General features: G+C 39.9%; 1 long non-coding RNA gene across 2 annotated transcripts; it reads right to left on the bottom strand.

The window, feature by feature from the left end:
• Nucleotides 1-511: 511 nt before the first annotated feature.
• Nucleotides 512-24,943, bottom strand: LOC135153483 (uncharacterized). Of its 2 annotated transcripts, XR_010292855.1 has the most exons (5): nt 24,737-24,943; nt 23,608-23,784; nt 7,875-7,979; nt 2,624-4,877; nt 512-1,913 (listed from the first exon to the last, which is right to left on the bottom strand). It is a non-coding gene; the product is annotated as an uncharacterized LOC135153483 (long non-coding RNA). The 2 variants fall into 2 exon arrangements; XR_010292854.1 differs by lacking the exons at nt 23,608-23,784; nt 24,737-24,943 and adding an exon at nt 15,788-15,843.
• Between the last annotated feature and the right edge of the window lie 426 nt (nt 24,944-25,369).

Below are 25,369 nucleotides of genomic sequence, written 5' to 3'. Positions count from 1 at the left end.
TAAGCTTTACTATGCACCTGCTCATGATCTACATAGAGCAGTATTACTTTAAGCGCTTACAGCTCCAAGTTTCTAATGTGTTGGAGTTCAAAATAAGGAAAATATCCAGGTCTTCAGAAAAAGATTGAAAAAATAAAATTGGAACGTAATCCATAGTAAAAATACAAAATATGGGTCCGAAATAATGTCAAATGAGAATTTTAGGTTTGTTTGGTTCATCCATTATTCACAGAAACAGTGTATAGAGAACATGCTTTTTACAAAAGTACTGAAAAATAAGATTTACTAATTCTCCCTAAAAAACAATGTACAGTATGCCAATTAAAAATCACACAGCATGACCTTTTTAGTATTTTACTTAAAGGGGTCAATTTTTTAATGTCTGCCCACAGCTCCTCGAAATGAGTGAGTATCCTTCCTCCTTTCACCATCATAAATAATATCTGAAGTTACAAACATGCTTCACATTTCCTGAGACAGAAATAAATACAAAATATGTGAATCAAAGTACTGATATTTGTCAGGTTTTAATGTAATTTAACAATGGCATGGGGATTTCCAATCTAAGCAGGCTTTGAAAGTTTCTTCCTTTGTTTTAACCCAAAAATTATGATAATCCAAACTACATCTGAGGAGGAAAACATTAAAAAGAAAGTCTTTCAGGTGACCATTGATCTAAACATCTGACTTTCTATGGCACGTCATGAACGATACTGTACTTACTCTACCACTACTTCAAGTTTTGTTGAAACCAGAAGCTTACAATATTATATAGGTTCAGATATAGTTCTGCTAGCAAACATGGCCTGAAATGACCTATAACTGTAGCATGACTATTGACAGCACCATAAAATGCAGGTTAAGACACTGGATTAATATCCCGAGTTACATGTAAATTGCACTCAGAGTTAGGGTGTGTTCAATGTCGATTTTCAAGTTCAAACAGAAGCTTGAATCATGATTAAAAACATGATTACAAAACTTGAATATGGGGGAAAATGGTGGATATTCAATGTCCTCCATTTCTAGTTGTATAAGTAAATGTCTTTCAGATCTTGATTCAGAGGAAATTTCAAATGCTGAAAAAGGTACGTTTGGAAATGCAATCAGCTCATATTGTTATGACCTTGAACATCGCGAATGCAACAAAAGGTATAAGCGATTTTGTTTCATTGTGAAATGACTGGGATAGAATAACACTTGTCATAAGAGTCTTGCAAGTAAACTGTAATGTTGATCTCAAAATGACCTTTGACCTTACCATGTGACCTGCGACTGCAGCATGACATGCAGGTCTCCTAACTACATCAACAATCAAAGTTTGGGTGAAAAGTGACATGCAGTTGCGGAGTTAGGTGTCATAACAGAGTCTAGCATGTAAACTTTAACGTTGACCTGAAAATGACCTTTGACCTTACCATGTGACCTCTGACTGCAGCGCATCAAGCAGGTCCCCTAAGTCCATCTGCCATCCACGTTTGGTTGAAAAGTGACTTACGGTTGCGGAGTTTGGTGTCATAAGAGAGTCTTGCATGTAAATTTTAACATTGACCTGAAAATGACCTTTGACTTACCATGTGACCTCCAACTGCAGCATAACATGCAGGTCCCCCAAGTACATCTATCATCAAAGTGTGGTCGAAAAGTGACTTACGGTTGCGGAGTTTTGTGTCATAAGGTTTGTGACGGACGGACGACAGACGACATTTTGATCCCTATGTCTCGCCTTCACCTCTGGTGGGCGAGACAAAAAGAGAGTGGGAAATTTAAGACAACTGATGTACATGTATAAACAGCTTTATATTTTTGACACTGAATGGTGCAACCTGATCTTGTTAGTGTTCTATAATCATGTTTCTAATCATGATTCATGTTGCTGTTTAAATTTGAAAAATTTACATTGAACCATGGACCTATTAGAGATGGACATTCATTAAATAGTTAATGATTTCACTTACATGTGACCATCTTTGTGCTTTGAACAACATTCTCTTCATATTTTTCTACTTTCATCCTACCGTGTTCCGCCGTCAATTAGTTTAAAGAAGCAGTTCGTGATTAGACATTGATATTGCACAAACTGTATGCGCATACGATGATAAATTACCTAAATCCTGGAAAATCAATCTGCAGTTCTGGTTTACCTTTGACAATCTTAGTTCCATGTGTTTTATTTGGGAAAATGTATGTATACAGTATTTTAAGATAGATGCAAACTGAGATTAATTGTTTATTATTTATAACCCCATTTTTGTCAAATTTTTCTCCTAATATTCCAGAGATACATGGCTCATAACAAGTAGAGAGCATTTATCTCTCAATGTTATTGAGGTTATTATGTGCGTGCAGAAGTATGCGGATCAAATAATAACATTTGTATGTCATAAAATTGTTTGCTTCTTTAAATCTTAAGCATGTTGACTGAAAAATATTTTCTTACACAGGGCATCAGCCAAACAATCCAAAACCAGGAAAGTTGTACCTTTGTAAATCATCAGATACGCCTTGGTAGTCGCCATTGTTTTCATTAAGATGCACATAATCACTAGGCGGCGGATCTTGTTCGATCAAAGAAATGATAGCGTTGAATGTCCATCTCTAATAGGTCCATGATTGAACACACCCTTAGAGATGTAAAGTTAATTGTCATAAAAGGGTATATTACAACAAACAACCTTTAATATGATGGTCTTTGACAAAAAATGGATTTCTAATGGACAGCCTTCGATCTCCATGTCACCTATCAGCTAGAGCTAGTAAACAAGTGGAGTGCCTTTAGCAGTCTTGCCTGCATTACATGATTCAATATAGCAGCAGTGATGACTCTGAAAACTACTATAAAATAATTATTCACAAAACAAACCATTCACATAATGATATACATGTATATGTTCATTGACCCTAAATGACATTTGACCTTGATCATGTGACCTAAGACTTGTTACTGATACTTGATTACCCTTATGTCCACATGTTATTAATTACATACTGTATATCCATCCATAAACTTACAAAGTTATGAAGGCAATTCAACCATTACCTCAACATGGCCAAAGTTCATTGACCTTAAATGACATTGACTTTGGTCATGTGACCTGAAACACACACAGGATTTTGAGTGATACTTGATTACTCTTATGTCCAAGTTTTATGAACTAGATCCATAAACTTTTAAATTTATGATGGTAATTCAACAAATACCTCAAACTTGGGCAACGTTCATTGACCCTAAATGACCTTTGACATAAGTCATGTGACCTGAAACTCAGGCAGGATATTTAGTAATCCTATCCTTACATCATTTTTAGGTTATGATACCATTATAAAAACTTAACCTTACGTTAAGATTTTGATGTTGGTTCTCCCAACATATTTGACGTCAAAATTTCATGAACTAGGTCCATATTCTTTCTTAGTTATGATGTCACTTAAAAAACTTAATCATTGGTTAAGATTTGATGTTGACGCCGCCACTCCAGTCTCGCTCTGCGCTATGCAGGCGAGACAAAAATGGCAGTTCCATACAAAATTCTTTCTTCACAAACACCTTGCATGGTATCCATTGAATTATATTTCATTAACCCTACAAGAAAATGTACCAACTAAAAATAAATTGTTTCTTTTTTTCTAAACAAATGACAGGATGCTAGAGTTTTAGAAACAGACAAGACCAAAGTTACAATTGAATGCATGAAGTATGATTAATCTTTAAATGAGACATCATGGATAATAAAAATTTAACCATACCCCAACAATATCACAATGACAAAATCATCTATTGTACATTAATTCTTGCTACAATAATATATGCTGTTGGTTGGTTGGTGTTTGTTTTAACAGCATTTGCATTCTAAAAGAATATTTACGCCTTTTCTGATTGTATATTTTTGATTATATATTCAGAATTGTTTTCCTTCAATTTTTTTTCTATTAAAAACAAAACCAAAAGAGAAGTCAGTAGAAAGAGTACAAGTTGCAAAAACAAAAATAAGTATGATTAAAGGTTGTATGAATACAAGCCTTAGTCTATTTCAAAGTTATCACATATGATTTTTCTTAAAGGCTCAGTCCACACAAATAGCAAGTTAAATTCAAATATTATATACAATTTACTTTTGACACATTCCCATTATCTTAGAGAGGCTCTTTACCAATCAACGTTTACAAATCTCGTCTGGAAAGCTCCCTCTACAAACATATCTACATGGATTTGATAAACATTGATTATTTGCTTCAATTGAAAAGAATTCTGTGAGAGGTTTTAAATACATGTACCTGCACTGATACAACTGCGGAAGTCTGGAAAGTTATGCACAGAAAGAACATTCACATAAAATGTATCGCAAAATTCATACACAAATGGCAGACAGAAAATATGAATTTGAAATTGGCTAAATATTGCCAATATCTTGCCATTTTTACAGAATTTTCTGTTAACTTCTGGATCAGGAGGAAGAAATAATGTTACAAAATACTTATACTAAAATAATAATGTAAATTAAATATAGCAACTATGTTACCTGATCGTTAGCAGTCATCATTAAAAATTGGATAATAAAATGTTTCACTTAAGAAACATGGTATTAAGCACTTTATGAAATATTACATGATTATTGATTATTATAAGCCCACTTCAATTAACATTACCACCAATATTTTGATAAACTACCTGTTGAAACTCACAAAAATGAATCATATTACACCTACTAGGTGCCTGGAGGCCATCCAAGAAACATGCCACCTATGACATGGATATTCAAGCAAGAGTAACCATTGCAGCCATGTTTACCACAATTCACCACTACACGATAACCATTTCTGTCCATTCCCAATTTCTCGGCAACCTTCGTAGCAGTGAATATCATCTTACCAAGAATCTGAGTATAATTGGTGAATAGGGAAAATGGTTAGAAAAAAACAAAACTGTTGCCATTGAATTTTAATAAAAAAATTAAAAGAACAAGTCTTGAAAATAACTTTTTATTTTTTTTAGCATAGATTTCAGATCCTACAAAGACTGCAGAATGTATATACATGAATCACATCCTGCAAACAGCTTGTGAAACTCTCATTAAAAGAAAAATAACTAATTTTAATTCGTCATGAGGACGAATTAGGTGATCTGTCTCTGATTTCATTATCAGGAAAACAATCAGCATGTTTATTGAGATCAATATGATCATCATGATGAAAACTGAACTTCTCTTACGAAAAGAACGTGTTGAATACTCTTGAAAAAGAGGGAAATTAAAAAGTTGTGTGAAATAGTGTAGGTCATACACATATTGTACAGGAACATTGTACATTAAAAGGGATTTTAATCTCTTTTATTATCCAATGTTTTATTTAATATACATTGTAATGGTCATAAAGGACCATTTGTGAAAAGTTGAAAAAAAAAAGAAAAAAAAAACATTCTCATGTTCACCCCGGCCCCCTGGGCTCGAACCCTGGACCCTGAGGACGCAAGGCTCATGCCTTACCCATTGAGCTACACACTTCCCATAGACTTACACATAAGCAAAACAAGAGGATCTCAAATCCAATTTTGCAAGTGAAATACGGGCATGATCCCGGCATCTGATCGGAAAATGGAGACTACATTATCGATAGCTTACAATTTCAGCTACAACATAATCCAAGCTCAGAGAAAATCAACAAAAATAAATGGAGATATGGCTCGCGAAAAAGAGGAATGTAAAATCCAGTTTGGAGAAAAAGTCATTTCCCATAGAGATTGCACACAAAATGAGCGAAAATGACAAACCCCTATAAATCGACATTTTAAGGAATAATCCGTTCCTTAAAATGTAAAAATGCCAACTCATTAGATAGAGTGAGTCCTCGGCTACAATATATAAGAAACTGAGCGAAAAGTGAACAATATTTAGGGAGTTAGAGTCAAATTTGCATAATTATGATGACGTCATAAGTAGCAAAATGGGAATTTTGAGTTCCGACGCCATTTTGATGACGTCATGATAAAATTTCGGGTCAAATGTGACATGAAATCATATCTCCCTTCCATACTCTATTAGAATATGAAAAAAAAATGGGGGTCAACTGACTACCTGAAGAGCTATAATGAGTTTTGTATATGCATGTTTTTGCACATATATTGTCTATGGTTAGTGCGCGCGCGCGCGCTGTAAACTTTGATGGAGGCTAATTCCGTTACTACTTGTCGTAGAAGGTTGATCAAGGTATCAAATTACTCAGAATTATATTATCAATGCATTGATATTTAAAAAATGCCGATCCTATGTTGTATAGTGCCGATACGCGCGTTGTCGCGCGCGTAACCGTGCGCGCGCGCAAATTTTTGAAATGCTTAAAATGACCTGATTCGTACTCTACTTCGGTCAAAAATTGATTTTGAGCATTTTAAAATTTTGACGCGCGCGTACGCGCACGTCATAACCTTTACATGACCTTTAATGACATGGACAGTTGACCCTTGACCTGAATTTAATGTGATGTAAATATTGTTAATTTTTTAAAATTGATAATGAAGATATGATTGATAGTGTGATTTTACAAAATGGCGTCTAGATGACGTCATGACGACCTTTTGACCTTGAACTTGTTTTATATACATCACATGATAAAACCCCATATCTGATAATATTCTGAAAATAATTGATGATGTATATTTGGAGATTTGAATAATATATGTGCAAAAACATGCCTATACAAAACTCATTATAGCTCTTCAGGTAGTCCGTTGACCCCCAATTCCCATTTTGCTACTTATGACGTCATCATAATTATGCAAATTTGACTCTAACTCCATAAATATGGGTCAATTTTCGCTCAATTTCTTATATATTGTAGCCGAGGACTCACTCCATCTAATGAGTTGGCATTTTTACATTTTAAAGAACGGATTCCCCTGAAAATGTTGATTTATAGGGGTATGTCATTTTCGCTCATTTTGTGTGCAATCTCTATGGGAAATGACTTTTTCTCCAAACTGGATTTTACATTCCTCTATTTCGCGAGCCATATCTCCATTTTGTTGAGTCGGTTTTCTCTGAGCTTGGAGTATGTTGTAGCTGAGATTGTAAGCTATCGCCAATGTAGTCTCCATTTTCCGATCAGATGCCGGGATCATGCTCGTATTTCACTTGCAAAATTGAATTTGAGATCCTCTTGTTTTGCTTATGTGTAAGTCTATGGGAAGTGTGTAGCTCAATGGGTAAGGCATGAGCCTTGCGTCCTCAGGGTCCAGGGTTCGAGCCCAGGTGGCCGGGGTGAACATGATAATTTTTTTTCTTTTTTTTTTCTTTTCAACATTTCACAAATGGTCCTTTATGACCATTACAATGTATATTAAATAAAACATTGGACAATAAAAGAGATTAAAATCCCTTTTAATGTACAATGTTCCTGTACAATATGTGTATGACCTACACTTTTTCACACAACTTTTTAATTTCCCTCTTTTTCAAGAGTATTCAACACGTTCTTTTCGTAAGAGAAGTTCAGTTTTCATCATGATGATCATATTGATCTCAATAAACATGCTGATTGTTTTCCTGATCATGAAATCAGAGACAGATCACCTAATTCGTCCTCATGACGAATTAAAATTCTAGTTGATTTTGAATTTATTATGGTGTAGGAGTCCTTTTCTCAAGTTCACTTAAAAAAGTACTTGCTTTAGCTGCAAGATTGAATTATAGATAAGTAGGGCATCGTCATGTGGGTATAGTTAGAGTTACATGACATCATGACTGATAACCTTCAACTCCAACTATTCAAAGTTTGCATAATTTCCACTTCAATGCTATTCAGTTGAATTTTTTACATGTTTGCCACACATGTATTTATTTAATAGGATTTTAAAAAGTTATTCAAAGCATTTACTGTACCATTATATCAGTCTCTTTTACATCTGACATGCCTGAGATCCATCTCTTGGAAACCACATGGAAATGATCAGGAGCTACCTTATTGTGAGCATAAAAGGCTAGAACCTGAAGGAATAAAAAAACGTTGAAAATAACATTTTGTTAACCAGCATGAGCCAAACTTATCAGGGAAGTGTTCTATGTGACAAGTTTACAAACAATTATTTTCACCAATAGCATTGGCAGCGAGCACCTGGGCCCGTATTCCATAAACGAGATAAGCATGCTTAAGTCAAAAATCTAAGCATTTTGTCTTAGTTTTCTCTCTAAGACAAAATTCTTAGCCAAAACGCGTATTCCATAAAGAATTGGCTAAAAAATTTTGCGCGACTAAGACAGATTTAGGATAAATGGCCAAGTAACTTTTCTTAAATATGCAGAGTCTGTATTCCATAAATTCTACATGGCTAAGAATTTTGCCCTAACTTTAAGACAGTTGTGAGCTGTCTTAAATTTGGTTGCCGTATAGCATAAACAGGAAAGATGGCAGCTTTCATCCACCGCCTGCACCACAACCAGCATGAAATGAGACGGTATTTGGCAGACAGACGAGTTCATCCCTTGGATACATATACCAATGCTGAACTTATCCAACGCTATCGATTTGACAGGGAAGGTATTCTTTACATCACCAATCTCATTTACACATAAACACGGGACTAGGGTATATTGTGGTATCAATAACTTGGAAAGAAAATTGTGAAAACAGAAATTATGCACTTACCACGATTATATGGATGTAAGTCTATCGTGTGGCAGTATCCCGACATCGAGGCACAGACTGGAACCTAAAAAAAACGAAAAGTTCTGTCGCGATACCTCTCCTAATTCTTTCAAAATTAATAACAAAATGGCCGATCGAGACTGGGTAGAAGGAGAGAACTTTTCATTTTTGTGAGGTTCCAGTCTGTGCCTCGATGTCAGGATACTGCCACAAGATAGACCTTCATCCATATAATCGTGGTAAGTGCATAATTTCTGTTTTCACAATTTGATTTCCAAGTTATTGAGACCATAGTCCCGTGTCTATGTGTAAATGCACGGTGGACTCCTGGGCTCCGGTACCAGGTAAAAATGGAAGAGGTAAAAATGGCAGAGGTAATAATGGCAGAGATAAAAATGGCAGAGGTAATAATGGCAGAGGTAAAAATGGCATAGGTAAAAATGGCAGAGGTAATAATGGCAGAGGTAAAAATGGCAAAGGTAAAAATGGCAGAGGTGAAAATGGCAGAGGTAAAAATCGCAGAGGTAATAATGGCAGAGGTTAAATTGGCAGAGGTAAAGATGATAAAGATAGGCTACGTCATACTAATTGTCATCCTTGACCGGACTCTTGTCGACGAAATGGGCAATAAGAACTGATTAAATATTATGTTGTGTTTCGTCATTTGAGGTCTATACTCAATCATTTTCTTGCCAAAATGATTTCAATTAGTGACTGATGAAAGGATCTTAAGTTCGTAAGCAGAGCAGCGCTTCACATGCAAACCCAACATTTTTTTTTAATGTAAACACCAATGTGTGCAGCCATTAACCCTCAAGTTCGGGTCTACTTCGGACTACTTTCATAATTTAACCCGGATAACAAAAAAATAACCGAACATTCTGTAATAAAAGTAATTTTCTTTATTTCCACATCATGATGGATCATGATGAATAGATCATGTCACTGGCGGATCCAGGGGGCACAGCCGGTCCGTGCCCCACCCCTTGAGAGGTACAATTAAAATCTTAGCCAATATGCGGTTCCAACTCAAGTGTGCCCCCTCTTTAAAGCGAGGAAGTTTTTTGCTTGCTAATTATTTTTTTTGGACGAATTACCTTAAGTTGTAGGTGGAAAACTTTTTTGCGTGTCATTTTTCAGGAAAATGTGCCCCCCCCTTGGAAAATCCTGGATCCGCCCCTGATAAATGTGATACGTATAATTAAATGTAAAAGATACAATTAATGTTCAGTCTCTAGAGCAATACCTCGTTGCAGCTAGTCCAAGTGGATGTCAGGTTCCCAACCTAGTGTATATGGTAACTGTTACCACATGGATTTTTAAATGTGTAGCGAATTAAGGATTCAAATTTATGGGTGTTTCTTATATAGGTACCATTCTCTGGGGCTGTTTTGAAGAGGTAGTTCGCCCTAATGAATAATAGAAATAGCAGAAAATATATTGGTTAAGGTCTGAGGAAAAATCCTTCAAAGATCAAGAAAGTTATCAAGTTTTAGTCTGTGACGTCATATATGGGAAGCTGCCCCATGACACTTTATGCACTACAAAACAGTTCATAACTGTAAAAAAAAATATTTCAGGAGCGTAAGTGAAATGATTTGTCTCTTGATATATACTGAAGATACAATAAAAAACATTTTGATTTTTTTTTCTAGAAAATTACATTTCATTAATCTTTTTATACACCAAATATGGGAAAACTGCTCTCAAATGACGTCATCGTTAAACATAAAAGTATAGTTTCTTTAATCTTTGATGGATTTCCTAAAACCCTCACCAATATCATTTTAATATTTTCTGCTATTCTACAATGAAGTTTATGTGAGGTTGAGCTTCCCCTTTAATGAATTAAGTACAATTGCAATCTAGAGTGTGGCTCAAATTTGAATATTAGTACAGCAATTTGACATGAGAAGGCCGTCCAATAAAAACCATTTTGATTTTTTTTTCTAGAAAATTACATTTCATTAATCTTTTTATACACCAAATATGGGAAAACTGCTCTCAAATGACGTCATCGTTAAACATAAAAGTATAGTTTCTTTAATCTTTGATGGATTTCCTAAAGCCCTCACCAATATCATTTTAATATTTTCTGCTATTCTACAATGAAGTTTATGTGAGGTTGAGCTTCCCCTTTAATGAATTAAGTACAATTGCAATCTAGAGTGTGGCTCAAATTTGAATATTAGTACAGCGATAAAGAGGGGGGCCGATAACATAAATAATAATTCACTCACTATACACATATAAACTTCACACCGAGAGAAAGCCTTACCTTATTCTTGTTATCTATCTAGGCACTGTGACAGCTCTCTTACAACAGGTCCGCTACGACCGGGGGTTGGGTATGGAATGATGTGTTTGAGTCGAGTGTGTACGTATCTCGCTGTTCGTTCGTCCCGCCGGTGGGTCATGTAACATTGTGTGCTTAATTACGAGTACTACTAATCCCCTAACACCATACTTCCCCCACCCTAAAAAAATTTGGGTGGCCTATTTTCTACATATCTGAACATACTTAACATAAGGTATAACTCAACTGAACATAAGGTAACCCTAAACATAAAATCATAAAATATACATCAACGTACATTTGTTTTTCCTTTTTTTTCTTGATCATATCTTTTTCTTTCCTTTTTTCGTATTCTTTGATCTTTTTTCTTTCTTTTCTTCTTTTGTTTACTTTTTCTTTTCTCCTTCATTTTTTTTTTCTGTGATCTTTTTTCTTTTCTTCTGTAATCTTTTTATTTTCTTTTGAGATCTTTTTTTCTTTTCTTTGTGATCTTTTTTCTTTTCTTATTTTTTTTCTTATTTGTTCATGAACATAAATATAACACAAATACATACATCAATATATATATTGTACATCATTATCAATCTTAAAATATATTCTTACCTTGTCTCTGCCTTGACATAAATTAAATAAGCTCACTGTGCTTATCTATGTACCTAAGTAAAAATAAACAAATATTTAAATCAATGAATATATACATATAGGGTGTGATCAACCAACTAACTTATCTATTTTTATTAATATATAAACAATAAGGGATGCATACAAAATTAATTGGGTAATAAATTATAGGTGAACTTATAGGCATCCATTTTATATTGCTTGCATGCATTGAAATACACATCATATAAAATAAATCGATTTGCACAGTGGCAGGCAGAGACAGGTGCGAGGGAGTAGCATTGCCCGTTATTCGAGGCAATAGAGCTCCCTTGCTTTAATCTGCCATAACCAGGATTGATAATGAATTCAAGATGGACACGTTCCAAGGGGGCGCTCGCATGAAAACGTTTCGTAGGATGCCTCCCAGAACGGGTCGCTTTCTTGTTTTACAAGTTACACACCTGGCTATATGCAGATGTGAGTGTCTTCCGACATGCCGTATCGGTATTACCGAGAGCTACCGATCCCAGCATGCCCTGCTGAAGGAGGATCATGACTAAGCCGGATGATGTAATGTCTTAGTGATTCAGGAATCATCATGACATCACGCTCATCCTTCTCCATCAAGATAACTCCTTCTCTATAAGGTAGAAGAGTTCCCCGTTTGTCCACAAAAACTTTCCCTCTGGCGGGAGGAGAAACAGAGCCTCTTCAGCCGGCTCTTTCTTGTCTGTTAACCACTTGCAGGGGGGCTCGAGGATTTGGTCTGGTTCCGCTTGATCTTGACGATATTTTCAGAAGGCGGTTCCTCTGCCACCTCAGCCGGGTCAACTATTCGGATCTCAAATGAATTGGCTTTGTTGAAGGATATTTCCTTGCACATTACAGGGAAAGATTCAACAGCCGCCACATTTGGGACCCTTTGCCTTTGACTTAATGGCACATCATTGTCTACTCAATCGACAAAGTGTACCAATCTAGTTATTTTTAAGTAGAAACCTTCTCAACTCCTGTTCCCCTGGGGCCAACCCCTCAATAGAGCGGCTCCAGGGATCCAGAAGGTGAAGAGTAGATCCGATTCATGAGTATCCACAATGGGACACATTCTGAAGGTTCTACGTCAGGTCCTACACTCAAGACTTATAAGCCTCCCCAATCATATCACATTGTTTATGGATCTTCTCTTTGTATGATTGGTAGGTCGTTACCATTCATAGTTAAGATAGCATTTGGGATGCTAATATTGGCATTGTGTTTTTGTAACAAGTCAACGCCAAACAACATCTCATCTGCTATCGGAGCTACATAAATCTTCTCGCTGAGTATATTTGGGTACCCAGCTTGATATTGATAGGCCCTACCACCATGCCGTCCATTGTCATGTCTCGGCCAGCCCCCTTAAGGATTACACGCTTAAGGATGGGCGGCCGAGGCTGGAGGCATTTGAATAGCCTATCTGATATAATGGTGACAGCTGCCGCAGTGTCCAAAACAGATGTAATGGGCTCTTTGCCAACTGTCAACCCAACACTCAATGTTGAAGTAGACACAATTCTACAAATGACTACTTAAATATCTTAATCTTTAACCTCACCAGGAATGTCTGGTGGCCATGGTGGATTCCTCCAAGGAACATCTATTACCTCAGAGAATTTTGGGCTCCCTGGACTTGCTTGTGTGTCCGGTGCCCGCAAGCGGCCATGGTCTTGTTGCATGAGACTGTCCTTTAATGGAATGGAGATGGTGGGGGTGGGGATCTGTGATCGGATCGGGGATTCCCCATCTCCTCCGATCCCTGTCCATTTCCCTCCTCCTCGAAGGTGACAGCCCTAAGTCGTCTGTTCTGAGCAGGCGATCTCCCTCTGGGGCAGGCCCTACTGAAATGGCCTTCTTCCCCACAGTTGAAGCAGCCTGCGAAGTTTCGCTGCCGATCGGTTGGTGGAAGGCCCGAAGATGGTCTTCTGCCTCCTTCTGACCGATCCGGCGTTCTATTAGAGGTATACCTCGGCCTGTCTGATGTACCTGGAGCTCGACCAGAGGTATACTTTGGTCTGTCCGGTGTTCCCAGAGCTCGGCCGGAGGTATATTTTGGTCTTTCAGGTGTGACAGGGGCACGGCCGGAGGAGTAACTCGGCTGGCCTCTTGACACCGACAAAAGTTCTTTAGTACTCCGAGACAGATCCGTGATTGCAGCAACCATCGAATCCATCTTGGAGGCCCACATTGCATTCTGAGCCTCCAGAGCACTGATTCTAGCCTCAAGGCTAGAATTTCCTTTGGTGGCAGCTTCCGGAGGAGACGACTCTTGTACCCTGAGTTCATTCTTATCTTCTCCTACAGAGAGCTGCCTTACCTCGTTTCTCAGCCTAGGGCCATGCTCCTGCATGGTCTTCTGGGTAAACTGAAACCATTTGTACTTTGTCATGGCTTCATCTAATGTCCCAGGCCGAGAAGTCAGGACATGATGCCCTGCATCTTTGTCTTGGGCACCTTGGCAGAACCTTGCCACTACAAGTTCTTGGACGAACTTGTCAGGTAGGCCTACGAAGGCCTGACCTGCAAGGGTCATAAGCCTATCTGCCCACTTGATGATGTCTTCATCCAAGCGTTGAAAAGCCGATTGAAATTGCATCCGAGTAACTTCCGGCTCCTCCTGGAGAGCGAATCGCTTCTCCAACTTGGTAACCAAGTCAGAGAAGGCGATATTTGGATTGCTCTCCTGGATAAGGGCCATGAACTTACTGGCTTCGGCCTCCAACGCCAGACACAGCTGATATTTCTTGTCTGCATCAGACATGCCATGTCTTTCAGTGTAAAGTTGGAACTTTGAATAGAAGGCCGCCCAGCTTCCTTTGCCGTCGAACGAAATAGTCTTCGGCAAAGGGGTTGGTCTAGAAGGGGGCCTTCTGTCGTCATATTCCGGTACCACATATCTTGAGGCCGAAGTAAGTCTGGTGACGCGGGGCGGCTGATTTCTTGTTGGCAGCCCCAAGTACCCAGGACTTACTGATGGCCTTGTGGTGTTTCTATTTTCACTGTATACTGGGCCTCCATGTCCATCTCCTTGAGGTCCAGCGCCTTGATACACAGGGTTGCTACCCCCATATTGCAAGTCACATGGTCCTTGGGGAGAGGTTTGCGGGGCCACAGTGTTAGGATAGTGTGGCGGATATCTGCCTCCAGCCCATGGTGGGAAATACCCACCGTAGGCGGCAGCAGGGTTGCAGTATGGAGGAGCTGGCTGTCCAGTTCCTCCGAATGGCATCATCTGCATCATCCTAAACATCACGCCATACATTTCCTCGTACTGTGCTTGTGTAAAGTGTGGAACGGCCTGTGGAAAGCTATGTGGAGGTGTCTGGGTAGTTTGGTTGGTCATTGCTGGTCGGCCACCCTGAGCTCTGGGAGCCTGACCAAGCGACTCTACTTGGGCATGAGGACCAAATTGGAACTGGGGTCCTGGTGGGGAAGCTACCTGGGCACGAGGACCACATTGGAACTGGGGTCCTGGTGGGGTAACTTGGTGGGGACCCTGTGGTGGGAACAGGCCATCGTTCCATCCTGAAAATCCAAATTGATTTGCCCAGAGGGACTTAGCCCTATCTTCTGGAGAGGCCTAAGGCTGCTGAGTAGAAGCGCCACCTGGCCTCCCCCCTGTGAAAAATGAGGGGGCCTCCCCGTCCTGTGTCTGAGAAGACTGGCCTACAGCACCCCGAGTGCTATGTGCACGGGTGTGCTGTGGCCAAGCCTCAAACGCCTGGCTCACGGGGGGCTCCTTTGATGGAATCAGTGGAACGCTCGTAGAAGGCTCATCTCCTTCGGAGCGCACTTCTCTGCGGTCCACATTATGAGCCGTTGTTGTTGGCTCATAGTCAAAGGCGTAAACTAATAGTTCCGCCTTCGGTATGTGAGGTATTGACAAGAATGTATCCGGAGTAAGGTCGGCCGCCTCCCTCGCGTGTAGAATGCGGTTGGCGGTGGCCATACCCACTCCGGGCAGACTCATCAATTCCTCAGACGAACAAAAGTTGATTTTGATTCTTGGTATGTTGCTCGCCATCTTGATGTAGAAATTAATCAGTAACAAAAATTAAATTCCAAAATTGAACTGTAATTAACCCAAAATTATCCTGCAGACTACTTTGTCTTGCGGATAAAATCAAAATAAATCTGTAAAGCGGGGGGCCGATAACATAAATAATAATACACTCACTATACACATATAAACTTCACACCGGGAGAAAGCCTTACCTTATTCTTGTTCTCTATCCAGGCACTGTGACAGGTCCGCTACGACCGGGGGTTGGGTATGGAATGATGAATGGCGTGTGTAGTGTGTGTGCCGGGTATGTGTGTTGTACAGCTGACTGGTCTTGTGTTTGTTCCTCCCGCCGATGGGTCATGTGATGTTGTGTGTTTAATTACTACTAATCCCTACTAATCCCCTAACACCATACTTCCCCCCACCCTAAAAAAATTGGGTGGCCCATTTTCTATATAACTTAGCATAACTTGACATACTTAACATAAGGTAACCCTAAACATAAAACCATAAAATATACATCAACGTACATTTGTTTTTCCTTTTTTTTCTTGATCATATCTTTTTCTTTCCTTTTTCCGTATTCTTTGATCTTTTTTCTTTATTTTCTTCTTTTGTTTTCTTTTTCTTTTCTCCTTAATTTTTTTTTTGTCTGTGATCTTTTTTCTTTTTCTTTTCTTCTGTAATCTTTTTATTTTCTTTTGAGATTTTTTTTTCTTTTCTTTGTGATCTTTTTTCTTTTCTTATTTTTTCTTCTTTGTTCATGACATAGATATAACATAAATACATCAATATATACATTGTACATCACTATCAATCATAAAACATATTCTTATCTTGTCTCTGCCTTGTTTATGTATCTAAGTAAAAAAGTAAGCAAATATTTAAATCGATACATACATACATATATATATATTATTACTTATCTGATCTAATTTTCCAATTTCAACAAAAAGCATAACTCAATAAGAATTGTAAATCATAGGCGTCTATTTTCCGTATTACATATATAAAGCATAATAAACACATATAAAATACAACTTTTGTATTTAAAATAAATAGCCTTACAATGAAGGTAAAAGGCAGAGACAGGTGCGAGGGAGTAGCATTGCCCCATTATTTGAGGCAATAGAGCTCCCTTGCTTTAATCTGCCATAACCAGGATCGATACTGAGTTCAAGATGGACACATTCCAAGGGGGCGCTCTCATGAAAACGTTTCATAGGATGCCTCCCAGAACGGGTCGCTTTCTTGTTTTACAAGTTGCACACCTGGCTATATGCAGATGAGTGTCTTCCGACATGCCGTATCGGTATATTACTGAGAGCTACCGATCCCAGCATGCCCTGCTGAAGGAGGATCATGACTAAGCTGGATGATGTAATGTCGTAGTGATTCAGAAATCATCATGACATCACGCTCATCCTTCTCCATCAAGATGACTCCTTCTCTGTAATGGTAGAAGAGTTCCCTGTTTGTCCACAAAAACTTTCCCTCTGGCGGGAGGGGAAACAGAGTCTCTTCAGCCGGCTCTTTGTTGTATGTTAACCACCTGCAGGGGGGCTCGAGGAATTGGTTCCGCATGATCTTGACTAAATCGTCAGAAGGCGGCTCCTCTGCCACCTCAGCTGGGTCAACTATTCGGATCTCAAATGAATTGGCTTTGTTGAAGGATGTTTCCATGCACATTACAGGAAAAGATTCAAGAGCCTCATTTGGGACCCTTTGTCTTTGACTTAATGGCACATCTTTGTCTAATCAATCGACAAGGTGTACCAATCTATTTCTTTTTAAGTAGAAACCTTCTAAACTCCTGTTCCCCTGGGGCCAGCCCCTCAATAGAGCGGCTCCAGGGATCCAGAAGATGAAGAGTATAGACCTGATTCATGAGTATCCACAATGGGACACATTCTGAGGGTTCTACGTCAGGTCCTACAATCAAGACTTATAAGCCTTCCGAATCATATCACCTTGTTTTATGGATCTTCTCTTTGTATGATTGGTAGGTCTTCACCATTCATAGTTAAGATAGCATTTGGGATGCTAATATTGGCATTGTGTTTTCGTAACAAGTCAACGCCAAACAACATCTCATCTGCTATCGGAGCTACATAAATCTTCTCGCTGAGTATTTGGGCACCCAGCTTGATATTGATAGGCCCTACCACCATGCCGTCCATTTTCATGTCTCGGCCAGCCCCCTTAAGGATTACACGCTTAAGGATGGGCGGCCGAGGCTGGAGGCGTTTGAATAGCCTATCTGATATAATGGTGACAGCTGCCGCAGTGTCCAAAACAGATGTAATGGGCTCTTTGCCAACTGTCAACCCAACACTCAATGTTGAAGTAGACATAATTCTACAAATGACTACTTCAATATCTTGATCTTTAACCTCACCAGGAATGTCTGGTGGCCATGGTGGATTCCTCCAAGGAACATCTATTACCTCAGAGAATTTTGGGCTCCCTGGACTTGCTTGTGAGTCCGGTGCCCGTGAGCTACCATGGTCTTGTGGCATGAGGCTGTCCTTTAATGGAATGGAGATGGTGGGGATCTGTGATCGGATCGGGGATTCCCCATCTCCTCCGATCCCTGTCCATTTCCCTCCTCCTCGAAGGTGACAGCCCTAAGTCGTCTGTTCTGAGCAGGCGATCTCCCTCTGGGGCAGGCCCTACTGAAATGGCCTTCTTCCCCACAGTTGAAGCAGCCTGCGAAGTTTCGCTGCCGATCGGTTGGTGGAAGGCCCGAAGATGGTCTTCTGCCTCCTTCTGACCGATCCGGCGTTCTATTAGAGGTATACCTCGGCCTGTCTGATGTACCCGGAGCTCGACCAGAGGTATACTTTGGTCTGTCCGGTGTTCCCAGAGCTCGGCCGGAGGTATATTTTGGTCTTTCAGGTGTGACAGGGGCACGGCCGGAGGAGTAACTCGGCTGGCCTCTTGACACCGACAAAAGTTCTTTAGTACTCCGAGACAGATCCGTGATTGCAGCAACCATCGAATCCATCTTGGAGGCCCACATTGCATTCTGAGCCTCCAGAGCACTGATTCTAGCCTCAAGGCTAGAATTTCCTTTGGTGGCAGCTTCCGGAGGAGACGACTCTTGTACCCTGAGGTCATTCTTATCTTCTCCTACAGAGAGCTGCCTTACTTCGTTTCTCAGCCTAGGGCCATGCTTCTGCATGGTCTTCTGGGTAAACTGAAACCATTTGTACTTGGTCATGGCTTCATCTAATGTCCCAGGCCGAGAAGTCAGGACATGATGCCCTGCATCTTTGTCTTGGGCACCTTGGCAGAACCTTGCCACTACAAGTTCTTGGACGAACTTGTCAGGTAGGCCTACAAAGGCCTGACCTGCAAGTGTCATAAGCCTGTCTGCCCATTTGATTATGTCTTCATCCGAGCGTTGGAAAGCCGATTGAAATTGCATCCGAGTAACTTCCGGCTCCTCCTGGAGAGCGAACCGCTTCTCCAACTTGGTAACCAAGTCAGAGAAGGCGATATTTGGATTGCTCTCCTGGATGAGGGCCATCAACTTACTGGCTTCGGCCTCCAACGCCAGACACAGCTGATATTTCTTGTCTGCATCAGACATGCCATGTCTTTCGGTGTAAAGTTGGAACTTTGAATAGAAGGCCGCCCAACTTCCCTTGCCGTCGAACGAAATGGTCTTCGGCAAAGAGGTTGGTCTAGAAGGGGCCTTCTGTCGTCATATTCTGGTACCACAGGTCTTGAGGCCGAAGTAAGTCTGGTGACGCGGGGCGGCTGATTTCTTGTTGGCAGCCCCAAGTATCCAGGACTTACTGATGGCCTTGTGGTGTTTCTATTTTCACTGTATACTGGGCCTCCATGTCCATCTCTTTGGGGTCCAGCGCCTTGATACACAGGGTTGCTACCCCCATGTTGCAAGTCACATGGTCCTTGGGGAGAGGTTTGCGGGGCCACAGTGTTAGGGTAGTGTGGCGGATATCTGCCTCCAGCCCATGGTGGGCAATACCCACCGTAGGCGGCAGCAGGGTTGCAGTATGGAGGAGCTGGTTGTCCAATTCCTCCGAATGGCATCATCTGCATCATCCTAAACATCACGCCATACATTTCCTCGTACTGTGCTTGCGTGAAGTTTGGAACGGCCTGTGGAAAGCTATGTGGAGGAGTCTGGGTAGTTTGGTTGGTCATTGCTGGTCGGCAACCCTGAGCTCTGGGAGCCTGACCATGCGACTCTACTTGGGCACGAGGACCACATTGGAACTGGGGTCCTGGTGGGGTAACTTGGTGGGGACCCTGTGGTGGGAACAGGCCATCGTTCCATCCTGAAAATCCAAATTGATTTGCCCAGAGGGACTTAGCCCTATCTTCTGGAGAGGCCGAAGGCTGCTGAGTAAAAGCGCCACCTGGCCTCCCCCCTGTGAAAAATAAGGGGGCCTCCCCGGCCTGTGTCTGAGAAGACTGGCCTACAGCACCCTGTGCGCTATGTGCATGGGTGTGCTGTGGCCAAGCCTCAAACGCCTGGCTTACGGGGGGCTCCTTAGACGGAATAAGTGGAACGCTCGTAGAAGGCTCGTCTCCTTCGGAGCGCACTTCTCTGCGGTCCACATTATGAGCCGTTGTTGTTGGCTCATAATCAAAGGCGTAAACTAATAGTTCCGCCTTCGGTATGTGAGGTATTGACATGAATGTATCCGGAGTAAGGTCAGCCGCCTCCCTCGCGTGTAGAATGCGGTTGGCGGTGGCCATACCCACTCCGGGCAGACTCATCAATTCCTCAGACGAACAAAAGTTGATTTTGATTCTTGGAATGTTGCTCGCCATCTTGATGTAGAAATTAATCAGTAACAAAAATTAAATTCCAAAATTGAACTGTAATTAACCAAAAATTATCCTGCAGACTTTGTCTTGCGGATAAAATCAAAATAAATCTGGGACAAAATTAACTTTTTGAAAAAAAAATGAAAGAGAATTAACAGAACTAACCTCACAATATCCTGAGAATGTAATCAAATTAAAATCCAGAGGCTACCTTGCCTAAAAAATAAAATTCCTAATTCTTAGGAGAGAAAAGAAAAAATGCAAACAATCGAACGCTCACTTGTTCAAAGAAAGATATGAAAAATATATAGAAATAATTTCAAATAAATAAATTCTTATTATTTATTTATTTATTTTCTGTTTTTTGAACAAAAGTTAATATTTACAAGTACAATTTATCTAAATATATACAAAATTTATTTAATTATACAATTTATAATTAATTGATTGAATATGAATTTAATACAAATGTCAGCAGCACAGCTCACAGCATTCACTCAACGGCAGCACCAGCAACAAAATATATTATACAACAGCAGCAGCAACAATTCAATTACACAACGGCAGCAGCAATAAAACAACAAAATATTCAATACAGCAGCAGCAGCAACAATACAACAGCACAGCAACAGCAGCAAAATATTCAATACAGCAGCAGCAGCAACAACAAACTAATTAATACAAGACTGAATTTCCTTATCTCCTGAGACGCGTGACCAAAAATAATAAATTCCTAATAATTAACAGCAGCAGCAGCAGCAAATTTCTGGTGTTTTCTCCAAAAAACACCCAGAAATATATTTACTACAAAAAAATACTAACAACAGCAGCAGCAGCAGCAGCGCGGCGGTCAAAGGAGAAAAGCAAATTCAGGCTTGTAATAAAATAATCAACTCACAACATCAATAATATTCAGCAATCCATTCACACCACATCAGTAAACACAGTCAAACGCAATCAAAATTTCATCAAAGTTAATCACACTCGGTGGCCACAAAAATATATCCTAACAAGGGAAGATTTAAATATATGGTCAACAAAATGAGTGGATATTTACCCTAAATAGTACAACGTATAATGTTTTGTCCAAAAAAATCCGATTAGCTCCTGTCTAGCTAGCCGCTGAATTCCTTCAAGGCCAGCACGGCAGTGCCGATCGGTAAAAAAATAGAGTATATTTACGGAACTAAAAATCAAACTTTTTCCACCAAAAAATAAAATCTCAAACTAAACTAATATGTTACTTTTTGTTTTATTTACTATTATGGACGAAACAGAGTCAAACAGCTCAAATTAATAAAAAGCCTAAAATTTTCAAGATGGCGGCGGCTTTTTTATATTCGGCCACGGCCAACGCAGATTCTGCAACGGCGTTGGCTGTGGCGAAGTAAAGAAAATGTTTTGCCGAAAATAAAATAAAAATCGCTTTAATCCTCGTCGCCAGTAAAGCGGGGGGCCGATAACATAAATAATAATACACTCACTATACACATATAAACTTCACACCGGGAGAAAGCCTTACCTTATTCTTGTTCTCTATCCAGGCACTGTGACAGGTCCGCTACGACCGGGGGTTGGGTATGGAATGATGAATGGCGTGTGTAGTGTGTGTGCCGGGTATGTGTGTTGTACAGCTGACTGGTCTTGTGTTTGTTCCTCCCGCCGATGGGTCATGTGATGTTGTGTGTTTAATTACTACTAATCCCTACTAATCCCCTAACACCATATCTGGGACAAAATTAACTTTTTGAAAAAAAAATGAAAGAGAATTAACAGAACTAACCTCACAATATCCTGAGAATGTAATCAAATTAAAATCCAGAGGCTACCTTGCCTAGAAAATAAAATTCCTGTATGATTTAATTCTTAGAAAACAAAAAATGCAAACAATCGAACGCTAACTTGTTAAAAGAAAGAAATGAAATATATAGAAATAATTTCTAATAAATAAATTCTTATTATTTATTTATTATTATTTTTTTTTTACAAAAGTTAATATTTACACGTACAATTGGAATAATGAACAGATCTATGTACAATTTATCTAAATATATACAAAATTTATTTAATTATACAATTTATAATTAATTGTTTGAATTTGGATTTATATAAAGATCAGCAGCACAGCTCACAGCATTCACTCAACGGCAGCACCAGCAACAAAATATATTATACAACAGCAGCAGCAACAATTCAATTACACAACGGCAGCAGCAATAAACAACAAAATATTCAATACAGCAGCAGCAGCAACAATACAACAGCACAGCAACAGCAGCAAAATATTCAATACGGCAGCAGCAGCAACAACAAAATAATTAATACAAGATTGAATTTCCTTATCTCCTGAGACGTAACCAAAAAAAAATATATTCCTAACAATTAAACAACAGCAGCAGCAGCAGCAAATTTCTGGTGTTTTCTCCAAAAAACACCCAGAAATATACAAAAATAAATACTAACAACAGCAGCAGCAGCAGCGCGGCGGTCAAAGGAGAAAAGCAAATTCAGGCTTGTAATAAAATAATCAACTCACAACATCAATAATATTCAGCAATACATTCACACCACATACGGTACACAGCTCAGCTCACTCACGTCGCAAATTCACAACACCAACCCAATCAGTACACACGTCAAACACAATCAAAAAATCATCAAAAGTCAATCACTCTCGGTGGCCAGAAAAAATTATCCTACGAGGGAAGAGTTCATTTAAATATATGAACAAACGGCAAAAATGTGTGGATATATACCCTAAAATAGTACAACGTATAATGTTTTGTCCAAAAAAAATCCGATTAGCTCCTGTCGAGCTAGCCGCTGAATCCCTTCAAGGCCAGCACGGCAGTGCCGATCGGTAAAAAAATAGAGTATATTTACGGAACTAAAAATCAAACTTTTTCCACCAAAAAATGAAATCTCAAACTAAAATAATATGTTACTTTTTGTTTTATTTAATATTATGGACGAAACAGAGTCAAACAGCTCAAATTAATAAAAAGCCTAACATTTTCAAGATGGCGGCGGCTTTTTTATATTCGGCCACGGCCAACGCAGATTCTGCAACGCCGTTGGCTGTGGCGAAGTAAAGAAAATGTTTTGCCGAAAATAAAATAAAAATCGCTTTAATCCTCGTCGCCAGTAAAGAGGGGGGCCGATAACATAAATAATAATTCACTCACTATACACATATAAACTTCACACCGGGAGAAAGCCTTACCTTATTCTTGTTATCTATCCAGGCACTGTGACAGCTCTCTTACAACAGGTCCGCTACGACCGGGGGTTGGGTATGGAATGATGTGTTCGAGTCGAGTGTGTACGTATCTCGCTGTTCGTTCGTCCCGCCGGTGGGTCATGTGACATTGTGTGCTTAATTACGAGTACTACTAATCCCCTAACACCATAGCGATTTGACATGAGAAGGCCGTCCATGAGAGTCCAGAAAATATAAGATAACCAAAAGATTATTAATTTGGTGCAAACGATCTATCTATGATTTTAAAAAATATTACCCTTTCCATTATTTTCCGTTATTGTTTTTATTTTTTGTATGGGGGTTTAAGACCATTTTAGCTATACCATTATGACCTCTGCCATTTTTACCTCTGCCATTATTACCTTTGCCATTTTTACCTCTGCCATATTTACCTCTGCCATTATTACCTCTGCCATTATTACCTCTGCCATTATTATCTCTGCCATTTTACATCTGCCATTTTTACCTCTGCCATTTTTACCTCTGCCATTTTTTCCTCTGTCATTTTTACCTCTGCCATTCTTACCTCTGCCATTAATATTATTACCTCTGCCATATTTACACCGAGCCTGGGTTAGCGTGCATGATGCAGCTAGCCCGGCGGCCGTGCCGTCGGGTGCGCTCACGCAGAGGTGATGGTCGGACAGCGCTCTGCGGCCGCTTTTCGCCAAAATTGCAGCTCATTGTAGCAAATCAATGCGATCGGAACGGCGTAACGAAAAATATGCAAAGCTTTGGAGCGGCTTTCTTTGTTCTTTTTCTCAAATAAGATAAAAATGCTATGCCTTGGAACGGAAATTTGAGTAGAAAAATGGGGGTCCCCTCCGCGGCACATACCCACTATGCATTATACTGAGTGCCCCCCCCCCCCCCGGAGCATTACGAACCCAAGCCAAATAAGGGCCGTCATCTGTCTATTGACAGGGCGTGTCGCCTGTCGGAGGGGATGCCGCGGCCAGACGAAGTCAGCGGAGCATCCCTGACAGAATTGGCTATTCATTGGTCTCGTCAGAAACTTGCGACAGGGACTCTTGTTGCCCGTAACTAAATTGAAAAAAATACGGTACCGGTACATAAATCTACTACATACCTCCTCATCCTCAAATAAGCAATGTGTGAGATATTCCTTTCGTACAATCCTCTCAAACATTTTGTCATTGTACGAATCGAGTATTTGTCGGGCAGCCATGATTTCTTTCAATCCGTGTATACAGTACGCGTATCGTATGTACGGTCGATTTGATCTCGCATGGATTGCATGGAGGTGCCGTGGCCGAGTGGTCTAAGGCGTCTTGTCAAAAGTGTGTGTGCGTCTTTTCCTTTATATTCTACGGCGAACCCATTGAGCGTGCCATTGGCCATTTTTCTTTCCTACGGGTCAGTGCGCTTGCCATTCAAGACGCCAGCGTGCCCTTTTGCAGCGAAAATGGAAGTGTGTGCTTTTATCTTTTCTTTTGACACCCCCCGGTTGGCTCTCCGATAAGATGTTTTTGCATGAGCGCCCTCTATGTCCACGATTTCGGCGTTTTAGGCAAACTATTGAACGCCCGATCTCTAGTCACTGATCTGAATATCGTTGTGTCCTTCCGTTGGTGTGCCTAGTCGCATTGGGGTATATATTTTCCAAAGTTACGCTTTCACAATTTCTTTTGATGATTTTTCGTTTCGGGTTTCAGTATATGACAAATTTCAATTAGATTTAGATTTCATTTCTTTAATAAAA

The sequence above is a fragment of the Lytechinus pictus genome, chromosome 3 (genome assembly GCF_037042905.1).
Source record: "Lytechinus pictus isolate F3 Inbred chromosome 3, Lp3.0, whole genome shotgun sequence".
NCBI lineage: Eukaryota > Metazoa > Echinodermata > Echinoidea > Temnopleuroida > Toxopneustidae > Lytechinus > Lytechinus pictus.
This window is presented reverse-complemented; position numbering and strand designations above follow the sequence as displayed.